Below are 14,903 nucleotides of genomic sequence, written 5' to 3'. Positions count from 1 at the left end.
GTGTTTGAGGAAATTCATCAAACACATTGCATGCATCAATCAATTAATACTTGCAAACAAGAGATCAAGAAGATGCAACTGTCGAAGATGAGGAAGAAGTTCAGCAGCGATGATGTATAAAGGAAAAATTACCGGAATGTGAAGAGGGAGTCGAGCGGTGGCAGTGAATGCTGGACCGGAGATGGATGAAGCAAAAACTACTGGAATGCGAAGAAAGCCTCCTCTTCTCAACCAAATGGAGGAGTTGGAGGAGATGCGGTGTGGTTGGACGGAGAAGCAAGTTCGTCGTGTCTTGATCCTGATCGGGAGAGGATCTAGGAAGGGGGAAGAGGGAGATGAGGTTGAGAGAGATGGTCGGAGGTTTAGGTTTAGGCTGAGAGAGATGGTCGGATGGTCGGAGGTTTAGGTTTAGGCTGAGAGAGATGTCTCGGTTTAGGTTTACGCGAGAGATGTCGCGCGAAGGAACGGGCGGGATAAAGATTTAGGTTTGGAGGGAACGTCACAGTGGGCAGATTTTGGCTTGTGGGGATATTAAAATATTTTATTTTGGTTCATTAACATCGGATTTTAAAAACCGATGTTAAAATCGATGTCTATTAATGAAAAAAAGAGCGCTCATAGACATCGCCTAAAAAATCGATGTCTATCAGCGAAAATCTGCGCTCATAGACACCGGTTTTTAGAAAAACCGGTGTAAAATACTCAAAGACATCGGTTTTAGCCTAAAACCGTTGTTGTTCCACTGATGTCTATGAGGGATTTTGTTGTAGTGCATGTTTACCTTCATATTTCACAAAATCAAATCATTAGGATCAACCAATCGAAGGATCAATTCCGGGCAAGAATTGAGAAAGAGTTTCATGCAAATCCGAATTTTGTGCATCATAGCCGACCACCAAGATCTTTACAAAAAAGAATGATTCTTATCTTAGTGCATTATCCAAAATCAAAGGCTGCATATGACAAATCAAACATTTGAATCCTAGTGGAGCATCTGAACAAGATATTGTAAGTTATTATGCTCATATTCATTTTAGAATATTTAAATTTTATAATCAAAATATAAATTTATTAATATATATCATTGTCTTCATAACTGATGTTCAATTATTTTCTTGTAGTTAACTTGTGCCAAAATGTTGTTAGCAGAATACTTGAAATACACAAAGGGTTTCAAATTGATCATGTCTAGAATATTCTCAAAGACATTGAAAAATTTGGCATTGACATTATGAATACTATAGGAATGAAATCACAACTATAAAATGATAATGTTGGTTCATCTTAAAAACAATTCTCTGAGGAAGAATTTCATGCACCTTCATATCCTTGTGTGTCTACTTTTGATCTTAATATCATTGATTCATATAGCGGTCCTACTTCTAATAAATGACCTCCTGGGGTGAAGAAAGAAAAAATGAAGAAAAAAAATGATGAACAACTTGCAAAGATAATTAATATTAATGTTCAACTTGTTGAGGCAATAAATGTAAGTACTACTGCTACTACAAAAATAACAATACTATGATTTACAAGGAAGGAACTAAAATTTTATTCAAAGATTTGAACTTGATCTCTAACCCGATGATGCGTGAATATATTCACAATGAGAAAATTAGAATTATGCAAAAGAGAATCCAAGTCCAAGGATCTCATTCATTTGCACATCAAGGAGAAGGATCACAACTTAATCAACATCAAGGTGAAGATAAAAAATCTCAAAATCCTACAAATATTTTCAGGCAATTTCATAATTATTTTAGTAAAATGGGGAGAAATCTTCTTGAATATTAGTATTATAATATTATTGAAGTAATTTTAAGTTTATGTGTGCTTTTTTAGTATCATTTTTATTTGTACTTATTTGTTAAGTTTAGTTACTCATTTTTAAAGTTTTTATTAGCAATATTTTGATTTAGTGTGGTTACTATTTTTATTTTGTATATCAGTGTAATGGGTAATGTATTTTACATTTATGCATATAAATTTTTTTAATATTTTATTATATTTTTTTATGAAATTAGTGATATAATTTATAAATGTAATTATAATTAAAACATATTAAATAAATTTCAAATAATAATTTCAATAAATTAAATCTTTACAAATATACATAATAAAATTTAAATATGCTACTATATACACTTAATTTAAATTTATAATAAATAATAATTACATTAAATATCCACAAAGAAAATAATAATTACAAATTAATTACATTTGATTTTATTAATGATATAATAAAAAAAAAAAAACACCCTCTCACACCAAATATGGTGATGTGAATAGTACAATATTAAAGATGATATTGTACTATTTACCACACTATATTTGGTGTGGAATTTGACATATGGAATAGAGTATTTTGATGTTAATTTTATACTAAGAGATGCTCTCGAGTGTGTGGTGTAAATTGGAGGGATATGGAAGGATAGTGAGCACTGGGGCTGAGTATTAGTTAAAATAAAATTGAATTAATTGAAATTGAATAAATAATAAATTTAATTAATAAAATATTGATTTAATCGGTTAAAATTCAAAATAATCAATTTTTTTAGCTTAAATATGAATTAATGTTTTGCTGAAAATAGGAAATTACATCGAAGGCATAGAGAGAGCATATCATTGAGACAAGCAACATGAGAGCAACAAAGTAATGGTGATTGATCCCGTTCGAAAATTATGAAGAAGGTTAGTTGAGGATGTGATTTTTGGTTGACTGTGTATAGACTTCGTTCTACTCTGCAACACAAGAAATGTCAGTGCTGAGTGAGGGAAGAGGTCCCGGCGTTGACCCTTTGACGCTCAAGTCAGTCATCGGAACAGTAGAAGAAAGTAGAGCAAAGTGAAAGCACAAGCATGAATAGTGAATAATGCGTACCTCCGCCGGTGCATGGACCCACCTTTATTTAGTGCCCCAATGGGCGATGTGCATGCTCCTCAAGGCACGAGCCCGCTTCCTCAACCATCCTGTGAAATGACATGTTAGAAAAGTGTCTGTAACACCATACCTTAACAAGATATGAAAATCCCTGATGAGACAATAGAAGCTTCTGTCGTACACTCTGTCACGCCCCGGAGGAGTCCCTGTCCGAAGAAATTTCGACAGCATCTCCCCTGTACAGCGGACAATCTAAAACTTTCTACATCTCATATACCTCAGCCACATGCGGCTGGAATAATAATAGAAATAAAATATAACACACAGACATTCCACGCAGTTTAATAGATAACAAACTGAAATAGAAATAGGACTAAAAAACAACCCTACTCAACTACACTCGTAAAGCTCAAATCCGACAATAAGATCAACTTACCTCTTCTGTCGTCCAGGCAGACATGTAGTAAAACATATCCAAACACCAAAACCATCGACACATACATTCATACCAGATCCATAGTATCAATAATCCATAGTATCAAAACCAAAATAAGTCGGACATAGTCTAAACAATAAAACTAAAAGATCATCCAGCATTTTCATGGTCTGCAGGGGACTAGCAACCGGAACTCTCTCCTGACAGCATCAACCTGAAAAATATCAACAATGGAGGCGGGGGTGAGTCCAACGCTCAGCGGGTAACAACTGATATACATAGTAAGGAAGTAACATCTAGCACTAATCATGCGTACAGTCTCCTGACGAAATAAAGGTAAATGCAAACTGTAGTAAACAGGAGAAAACTGTACTAACCAGGACCTGATACAAGGATAAACAGTCCGAGAGGTATAGAAATCATGTGTGCATGCCAATCATAGGCATCCAAACAATATGCAACATATAAATGCAGCAAACACAAACACAAGCAATAAATGCATCATGCATATGATGCCAATGTCATAGTCACCCCTGACGCCAGTCAGCCAACTCACAACAAAAGTGGGACCGAGTGGGTAGGGCTGTGACGACCGTGCACTCTGCATCACTACTCCTGATGAGTGACCGAGAGAACGGGATGCTGTCGGAGCACACACATACTCCTACCCCAAATCATAAATGGGGGAGCGCAATGCTCTCATCTCCCGGTACACGATGACGGAGAGGGGTCTCGACGTGCTACCACGCTGCTATCAACTACCCATGAGCGGACCAACGGAGCACCGAACGAGCAAACTGACGTGCTACCACGCTGCGTCACGCTACCCATGAGCGTCAACAACGGAGCACCGAACAGTGATGAAACTGGCGATGTGCTCGACAATAATGGAGCAATCTATCACACAGCATGCAATCATGGGAATGGTGCATGACACTAAGCATGGTAATATACTGAACCAAATCTATATACATACATGATGTGAACCATAATCAATAAATCATATCAAGAGTTCACAGATCAGATATGGTATCACACCTAGGTCCTGAACATGGTGAAGCATGGTTATATCACTACCCCTAAGCATGTGTAATCAGGTAAGCAATAACATGAGATGCAAAACAAACAATCAACCAAACATGTAACAGGTATCGGGTAGTGACTAACCTAAACAATTAAGAAACATAATTGTTGCTATTTGTTAAACTCACTACTATGCATATCAAAAACATAAAGTCAAAAGTACCCGCCTCCAATATAGATCAAGCTAGACAACCTCTGCGTCAAAGTGCTCGTCACAAATTAATGTCCTGTGATATCAAACATATACGGATTTAGCTAATACCCTTATGCATTTAATTAGCTAAACCAACCATTAATCCAAATTCAACTAGGTTTAACTTAACCCATTTCACCATTACAATGGATTAGGTATCCCCCATTATCTATTATCAAATTGGATTAGATTAATACATGAACTAATCCAAAACTCACATAACGCGATAATGTTCACTGACGGCTCACGACCGGAGAAATTTGTGATCGGAACTCAACGACCTGATCTGTATTTAGAAATGGCTGAAACTACAAAGATTGATCAACCAATTAAACATAATATACCCACACAAAAATATGCGATCAGATCCTTACAAGCCTGATACTAAACACATCGTACCCCAATCAGGTCCGAAGCTTCCTCTGATGAAATCCCAATGCTACTGTGGTGCCGAGCCGGGACAACAAAGGTGGCAACGATGCTAGGGCACGAGCACAGCGAAGAAGAAGTTCGACGTCGATGCTGCTCCGTACGGCACCGGCGGCTGTGAACCCTAAACTTGGGCACAAGAGAAGAAAAGGATCGGGAGGGCGACTCGGCCGGCGCTAGGGATTGTATGGCGATGTGCGGCTCGAAAGCTAGGGCTCGACGGTGATTCAGGGATCTCGGTGGTGAGGAGGTGACGAGGGCAGAGGAAGGGAGGGCACTGCAGGTGATCGGCAGTAGGGCACCGGGGGTGCGACGCTGCTCCGTCGCCGGCGGCTAGGGCGCAGGCTGCAATCGGTGATGAGTCGAACTTGGTGGCCGGCAATCCAGTGGCGACAGCGGCTTCAGCAGACACATTGGTGGTGGCAGCAGACACATTGGTGGTGGCAGCCGACGCTGCTCGGAGGTAGGAGAAGAAAAGGAATCGCCTGGGGAGAAGAAGAACTGCTGCGGCAGCGCCGGTTAGGGCAGAGAGGAGAAATCGCCGAGCGAAGGGAAAGGCTAGGGCACGCGGGAGGAATAAGAGGAAAAGAAAAAGAATAAGAAAATAAAAAGGAAAAGAAAATAAAACTTTTCCTCATTAAAACAGGGTAGCCTAAACAGGCTTTTCCGGGCCCCGTTTTTATCCCCGTCAACTCATCCGTACGAGCTCCGAAAAATTCCAGAAAAATTTCTAAAAATTCCGAAAATTTCCCTTATTAATATTCACCTATTTCCGGTATTTTACATTCTCCCCCACTAATAAAAATTTGGTCCCCAAATTTCTTTATCTACCATCAGCAAGTACTAACAATGGATATAAAGTATAAATGCTGAAAGGTAAACTGAATCACTCATACCTCAAGTGAAAAGATGGGGATATCGAGCTCGGATAGTATCCTCGAGCTCCCAAGTAGCCTCCTCGTCTGAATGATGCTGCCATCCGACTTTAACCAGCCGGATAGTCTTGTTCCGCAACTAACACTCTTTCCGGTCCAGAATCCGTGCCGGAATCTCCTGAGAAGTGACATCAGGCTGAACTGGAACTGAGACATTTGTCAGCACATGCGTCGGGTCAGGTACGTATCTCCTCAGCATAGATACGTGGAATACATCATGGACGCCTGACAGGGACGGTGGTAGTGCTAACCGGTAAGCTACCGCTCCGATCCTCTCCAAGATCTCGAAAGGGCCAATATACCACGGAGCTAGCTTACCTCTGAGGCCAAATCTCTTCACCCCTTTCGTGGGTGAAACTCACAGAAATACATGGTCGCCAACAGAGAACTCTAGTGGTCTGCGTCTCCGATCAGCATAACTCTTCTGGCGGTCCTGCGCCTCTGACATCCTCCGTCTGATAGTACGGAGCAACTCTGCATCCTGCTGAGCTCTCTGAGGTCCCAACATCTAGGCCTCTCCAACCTCATCCCAAAGGACGGGTGTCCGACAAGGTCTACCATACAACGCCTCAAACGGTACCATCTGGATAGCCGAATGAAAGTTGTTGTAGTAAGCAAACTCTACTAATGGCAGATGGTCCTCCCAACTGCCTCCGAAATCCATAACACATGACCTCAGTAGATCCTCTAAAGTCTGAATGGTCCGCTCTAGCTGTCCATCTGTCTGCGGATGGAAAGCTGTACTAAATCGGAGCCATGTGCCCAAGGCCTGCTGCAGACTTTGCCAGAAATGAGACGTAAACCATGGATCTCTATCCGAAATGACACTACAAAAAAAACACCCATATAGGGACGGTTTTTTTGAATTTTAAGAGCGGCTTTCAACCACTCCTACACTTTTACCAACGGTTTGAAAACTGCTCCTCTTGTCGCCGTCCCTATATCCTATCGAAGCGGTTTTTGTAACCGTTGGTAAAAATTAAAAAACTGCTCCTATTATACTTTATAGGTATGGTTTGAAACCGATCTTACACGTTATACATATAACAACGATTTCAAACAACTTCTATAGCTATATATTTAGGAGCGGTTCAAACCGCTCTAAAACTCTTTAAGTGTTAGAATGGTTTTAAACCGCTCTTACGCACCATGGATATAGGAGCGATTTCAAAATGCCTAAATGTCATGATTATAGACATTTATAGGAGCACTAATCCTACATGGTCAAGTGCTCGTTGACGTTATTTTTATTTTTATTTTTATTTTTTTTAAAGTTGGAAAAGAAATTAGTTGTTACTGGGATTCGAACCTAAGTCTCCTAAATTATAACCTAATATCCTAACCAACTAGACTACCGCTATTAATATTTTTATGTGTTAGTTAATTATTTAATAATTAGTCATTAGTTTCTTTTGTTATATTGTTATTCTTAGTAATTAGGAGAAGATTAAGAGACATATTTATTCATTTATTTATTAATTTATAATCGCTTAGCTTACTAATAGATAATTTTATATGCTAGTTAATTATTAAATAATTAATTAATAATTTTCTTTTACTATATATTTATTCTTAATAAGTCCAATAATGTCGGGTTTAGTAAACGATTTTGATTACCTATGGGAATATGAGACTAAGATGATCTATAGAAAGGACTTTGATTCTAGTTGATGATGAAAAGTGATGCTGAAAAGTGGAAAGGAAAAAATTTAGGTTAGCTTTACTTCTTATTAGAGGCTAATAAAAGCAAAAATTTAAGAGAAAAAATAATAAGGTTAATATATTTTAAAAATAATGATTCTATATAAATAATAATATTTAATAATATTCTGATCATAAATAATCTAATATTATTTTTTAATTTTAAAATATATAATTTTTAATAAATGTCATTATAAAATATTCATAAAAAAATATCAAAGTTATATTCTAGTAGTGCGAATTGAAGGATGGATAAAATCGAATAAAGAAAGAGAAAGATTTTTCAGAGTGAGATTTAGGATTTTGGAGTTGAACAGTGGAAGATGAAAAGTTTTTCGTGTGAGATTTAGGTTCGGAGTTGAATAGAAAAAAAGGAAAGATTTTTGATATGAAATTTAGAATTTCGGCATAGATAGAGGAAGATGAAGGTATGGAGGTTGCGTGCGATGTCGGGAATGAAAGTTATGTGTTTAGGGAAAAAATATTAAGGAAATAAATTTAAGGAAAATACATATAAGAAAAAAAAGAAAATTGGTATATATAAAATTAAGAATTTTCTTTTAATAAAAATAAAAATAAGAAAAGAATGAAAACCGATATAAATAAAATTAAAATTTTATAAATTATTTAAAGAATAATTTGTTTGACTAATAAATATTTATATTAAATAAATAAATTTAAATTTGAGATGTACAAAATAAAATTACATTAAATAAATTGTACACTTTAATTGTTATTTTTTTTAAAAAAATATTAATCAATTTTAACTTGATAAGAGTGGTTTACAGAATGGCTGCTAAAAGTATACTGTTTGATAATTGTTATTAGAAATTAAAGCAATAGAAACAGTTAGTTACAGCATTTAACATAGAACCGCTGCTAAATGTACCCAATATCAGTAGTTTCAAGATTGCTTTTAATAGTTCAATCATTAAGAGTGGTTTCAGCAGCGGTTTATTCAAATCGGTGTTAGAACTATTCAACAAGAGCGGTTGCAAAACCGTTCTAAAAAGGTAAGGAATTAGAAACGATTTAGTTCAAACTGTTTTTATTGTTTGATTTTCAAGAGCGGTGTTAAAATTGCTCCTAATAAACCGCTCCTATACGGGTATTTTTTTTGTAGTGTGATACTCAACGGAACACCTTGTAATCTGATGATCTCCCGACAATATTGATTTGCCAATCGATCCAAGGAATCTGTCCTCCGGATCGCTAAGAAATGTACGGATTTGGTTAATCGATCAACGATTACCCAAATCGCGTCATGGCCTCGTCGTGTCCTCGGCAATCCCACCACAAAATCCATAGTGATATGTTCCCATTTCCACTCAGGAATTGGAATCCGCTGAAGTAACCCGGCAAGTCGCTGATGCTCAGCCTTCACCTGCTGACAGACAAGACATCTAGCTACAAAATCTGCGATGTCTTTCTTCATACCGTTCCACCAATAGGAACGCCTCAAATCTCAAAACATACGGGTCCCGCCTGGATGGATCGTAAATCGAGAGCGTTGAGCCTCCTGAAGTAGCTCCTATAAGATCGGATGAGACTGAGGTACGCATAATCTACCTCGGAAGTATATAATACCCTCCTCGTCTCGTGTAAACTCGGTCTGCTGTCCGGAAGCTATCTGACTACTAATGAATTGCAAATGCTGATCACCAGCCTGTGCCTCTCGGATCCTCGTCCTGATCGACGACTGAGCAACCATGGTAACAAGAATACCCTGCTCTGTAGGTCCCTGCTCCTCAAGATCTAACTTAGAGAAACCCTGAACCAAGTCTGTAATTGAAACTCGGTGGAAAGCCAAAGTCCCTCTGGACTTCCTGCTGAGTGCATCTGCAACCACATTAGCTTTCCCCGGGTGGTAGCTAATGGTACAATTGTAGTCCTTCAGGAACTCCATCCATCTCCTCTGTCGGAGATTAAGCTCCTTCTGAGTGAAAATGTATTTGAGACTCTTATGATCAGTGAGAATCTCAAATGTAATGCCGTACAGATGATGCCGCCAAATCTTCAGAGCATATATGATGGCGGCTAACTCCAGGTCATGAACTGGGTAGTTCTTCTCATGCTCCTTCAGCTGACGAGAAGCATAAGAGACTACTCTGCCGTGCTGCATCAGAACAGCACCCAAACCCTGTAGAGAAGCGTCGGTGTAGAGTACAAATCCGTCGTCTCCAGAAGGTAAAACCAAAATCGGAGTCGACACTAATCTCCGCTTCAGCTCCTGAAAGCTAGTCTCGCAATCCTCAGACCATGTTAACTTCACGCCTTTCTTGGTAAGGCGTGTCAGCGGCATAGCAATACGCGAGAAACCCTTGACAAAACGTCGGTAATATCTGGCCAATCCTAAAAAACTGCGGATCTCCTGAACTGACTTCGGCTGCTCCCAACCGATGACAGCCTCGATCTTCTGAGGATCAACTGAAATACCTCTGCTAGAAACCACGTGTCTTAGAAAACCGACTAAGGATAACCAGAATGCACACTTGCTGAACTTCGCGTACAGCTGATGTCGTCTAAGAGTCTCCAAGACTTTACGAAGATGCTGTGCATGCTCCTCCTCGGAATGCGAGTAGACCAATATATCATTGATGAAAACGATAACAAACTGGTCCAGATACTCCAGAAAAATGTGGTTCATCAAGTCCATAAACACCGCTGGAGCATTGGTAAGCCCAAATGGCATTACCAAAAACTCATAATGATCGTATCTCGTACGGAAAGCTGTCTTCTGAATATTTGAGTCTATGACCCTCAAGTGATGATATCCGGATAGCAGATCAATCTTAGAATACACTGATGTACCTCTGAGCTAATCAAACAAATCCTCGATACGTGGTAAAGAATATTTATTTCTGACAGTAACTGCATTCAGTTGTCTATAGTCAATGCATAGCCGCATAGTGCCGTCCTTTTTCTTGACAAATAATACCGGTGAACCCCATGGAGAAACACTAGGGCGAATGAATCCCCTGTCTAAAAGCTCCTGGAGTTGAACCTTCAGCTCGTTCAACTCTTTTGGTGCCATACGATACGGAGCTTTCGATGTCGGCGCGGTTCCCGGAATCAGCTCAATAGCAAACTCCACTGGCCTCCTAGGAGGCAAACTTGACAGCTCCTCTGGAAATACATCTGGGTACTCCCGGACTACAGGAACGTAGGAGAGCTGCGAACTACCGCTGTTGTCTGTACTAATCAAAGATAATAGGAAACCCTGACAACCATGAGACAACAGCTTCTGTGCCTGAATCGCCGAAATAATCGATATGCCGTCGTCTCTGATGCCAGTGAAATCCCACGAGGGTAGGTTCGGAGGCCGGAAGGTGACCACCCTCGTTTGGCAATCAACAGTAGCATGATATACTAACAGCCAATCCATGCCAAGAATGATATCAAACTCGACCATCTCCAATACTAGAAGATCTACCGTAAGTATCATGTTGCCAAAGTCTAACAGGCAACCTCTGACCTCCTGGGTGACGTCTAAAGCATCACCGGATAGTAGGGAGACGGTCAATCACTGCGGTCTAAAAGTAGGAAATCTACCAATCTCCCACATAAAGGTACGTGATATAAAAGAATGCGAGCTACCAGTATCAATCAATATATCAGCGGAAAATGCATAAATGGAAATCATACCACAGAAAATGGATCCGTCGGCCCACTGTGCATCCTCCCTGGTAATCGCATGAACACGTCCAGTCTCTGGCGGAGGAGGAGGTGGTAACGCTGCCAGCGGCTGCTGCTGAGAAGGCGGCAACTGATACTGTGCCGATGGCTGGGACTGAGTCTGGTACTGGCCTAGAGGCTGAGGCTGCATCTGATACTGCCCCTGCGTCGGATAATAAGGTCTTGGAACATAACTCTGGGTGCTATGGAAGCACTGGAGTACTCCTGTCCATGTATGCCAAATGCTGCCGCAGGTGAAGCTGTCCCCTGCTGATGATGTGAGGGCTGGAATATCCACCCTCCTCGTCGAGACCCTGACTGACTGTGCTATCCTCCCTGAGCAGTAACTCCTGGAGCAGTATGCTGAGCCTTCAGCTGGCAATCTCGACTCTGATGCCCAGGCAGTTTGCAATAAAATCAAATTGGCTGTCCCATAGTACAGGCTGTGGTGATGTGATCTCTGGACCCACATCTGAAACACCGAATATCGCTGGTGGGTTGTTTCCAATTTTGCTGTGGAGACCGGAAACGTCCTGAAGAAGACTGCCCTGATTTCTGAGGCCTACGAGATACCCCAGATGTACCCTGATCTGACTGACTGCGCCTGCTCTGCTGTGGTGTAGCCTGTGACGGCTGGATCTGTCCAGATGTCTGACTCGGCTGCTTCCTTTTCCTATCCGAAAAAAACTCTCTGCTGAGCTGACTCAATAATGAGGGCTCTGTCCAACATCTCCGCATAAGATGTGATACTAAGACCGACAAATCTAAGTTGCAAATGTCCATCCAGCCCCTGAATGAACTACTACATACGTGAACTGTCCTCAGCAACTAGCTCTGGACAAAATCTGGCCAATCTGTCAAACTCTGTGTTATACTCTGTCACCGATCGATTGTTCTGTCGCAAACTCAGAAAATCCTGCCGGCGAGCCATCTGATAAGCTCGTGGAAAGAAACGGCTCTCAAAAGCCTCTCTGAATCTGGCCCAAGTGATGTTCTGCTCACCGATGATGGAACGCTGAGTAATCCACCAGGTGTCGGCCGCGTCCCGTAAATGAAAAGCAGTCAGCTCTGCTTTCTCCCACTCGGAGCAAGCCATATAGAAGAAAGTCCGCTCCATAGTCTCAATCCAAGACAAGGCCACACTCGGATCACGGTCTCCTCGGAAGAGTGTAAATCGACTCTTCATCGACTCTGCCAACACTGGAATCCTGGCTTGTGCCGCAACAATGTCAGTGAGGTGTGTCAGAACTGTTGGTGCAACCTTAGGTCAAGGTTGACCTGGGTGACCCGACTCGAGTTGACCTGACTCGAGGTATATTTTGATATTTGACAAGAATAGAGAAGTTGTATTTTGATGTTTGACAAGAATAGAAACTTGGGGGATTGTGGGTGCAACCTTTGGTCAAGGTTGACCTGGTTGACCCGACTTGAGTTGACCTGATTCGGGAAAAGTCCAAGTATGGAGACTTGGCACGAAAAAGTCCAAGCAGGGAGCTTGGCACGGGAAAAGCCCAAGCAGGGAGCTTGGCACGGGGAAAAGTCCAAGTATGGAGACTTGGCACGGAAAAGTCCAAGCAGGGAGCTTGGCACCGGGAAAAGTCCAAGTATGGAAGCTTGGCATGGGAGTCGGAGAGGGCTTGGTAGCTCGTTCTCCGGACTAGGTCAGAGAGGGCTCGGTAGCTCGTTCTCTAGATCAGGAAGGCTTTAGGGTTTAAGGCTGAGAAATTGGATCGGTCTGCTGACCGATCCAGTGATACTATGGGTATCTGGATCGGTCTGCTGACCGATCCAGTGATACACTGATTCTCACTGTGGGTCTTCTGATCGGTCTAGTGACCGATCAGTAACCAAACAGACAGAGTAACCAAACAGACAGATTGGGAGAAGGAATAGGAGGGATCGGTCTGTGGACCGATCCACCTATGGCCTGATCGGTTCACAGACCGATCAGGGCTCTGGCCTGATCGGTCCACAGACCAATCAGGGCTCTGCAACCAACTCTCTGTGAGAGTTGGGATCGGTCTGGGGACCGATCAGCCTAGGGCCTGATCGGCCCCCTGACCGATCAGATCCGTCCTGGTTCGATCAGGGTGGAGCCTGATCGGTCCAGGTCTAGCCGTTGAGTCACAACGGTTAGATTTCTGTGTCTGTGTCTTCTTCTTCGCAGGTTCATATAAATCAAGAGGTGGAGGGCCTCTACAGAATAGATGACTTCTTCTTGCTCCTGCGATCTGAGCTTTGCTGAGCTTCCCTCGGCTGAGCTCCAACTGATTAGTTGCTGCTGTTGTTGGCATCCGTGAAGTGGTTGCTTCATCACCAGTCGACGAGAAGGCAAGCAAACTAGTGTTTTTACATTCATATTGTTCTTGGCTTCTTGCTTTATCTTTGTACTCCGATCTTGCTGTTGCAAGAGAGATTGTGGCAAGGTTTCTCCACCCAGAAGGAGTTTTTATTAGCCGGTTTTCCGGGGTCTCATCCACCGACGAATTGATAGGATTCGTCCACCTTACGGACACGCCGAGGAGTAGGAGTATCATCTCCGAACCTCGTTATATCGTCGCGTTTGAGGTTTGATATTCTCCTATTTCGTTTCTATCTTTTATTTCCGCTGCGCTAACTAAAATTGTAGGAAGAAACATGAATTTGGGGTCGGCTATTCACACCCCCCCTCTCTAGCCACGTCCGAAGGTCCTAACAAGTGGTATCAGAGCGAGGTCGCTCTTCGTCGGATTAACACCCGGGGGAGCATGAGCTAGAGAATGGATCAACTTGGAGAAGACGTCACGATTCCACCCTTCTACGATCGCGACGACTTCGCGTATTGGAAGGTAAGAATGAAGTATTTATTATGACTAACCTAGTAAATTGGAATTATGTACAAGTAGGTTTTATTCCTCCGGTGGATAAAGAAGGAGAACCTCTCGAGAAGAAGAAGTGGATGAAGGAACAAATCCACCAATCCATAATCAACGATGAGGTAACGAAAATCTTTGAATTTTTATTACCTAATGATATCTTGTGTAAGATAGGTGGATACAACAATGCCAAGGAGTTGTGGAACAACTTGGCTAAGTTCCATGAGGAGAGCTCCAATTCAAGTCATGAAGAGGAGTCAAGTGAGCCAAGTAGCTCACATCATGGAGGTATGGAATTAGAAGTTGAGGGCTACTCAACATCTAAGGAAGAAGAGGAGGAGAGTTCTTCTTCAAGACTGGAGCAAGAAGAAGAAGCCTCTACCTCCGGAAGGGATGAAGGAGAGAGCTTATATCCATCCTTAACCCTAGGTAACTCAAGCAACTTAATTTCAAGTAAATTACATATAATGTGCTTTGAGTGTAGGGAATATGGGCATTACAAAAGTAAATGTCCAAAGAGGATTAGGAAGACTCCACCGGCACCAAAAGTCAAGGAAGCCGGAGTCCCGATACGCAAGGGCAAGGAGCACGTGGTGTGCTTCCAATGCAAGCAAAGGGGACATTATAGGAGTCAATGTCCAAGGGGGAGGCAACCTCACAAGGACAAGAGACCAAGCACATCTATGGGGGGAGCTAAGTCAAACCCTAAGGTATC

This window comes from Zingiber officinale, chromosome 1B (assembly GCF_018446385.1).
Source record: "Zingiber officinale cultivar Zhangliang chromosome 1B, Zo_v1.1, whole genome shotgun sequence".
In the NCBI taxonomy this organism is placed as follows: domain Eukaryota; kingdom Viridiplantae; phylum Streptophyta; class Magnoliopsida; order Zingiberales; family Zingiberaceae; genus Zingiber; species Zingiber officinale.
The sequence above is the reverse complement of the archived record's forward strand: the minus strand, read 5'-3'. Positions refer to the sequence as shown.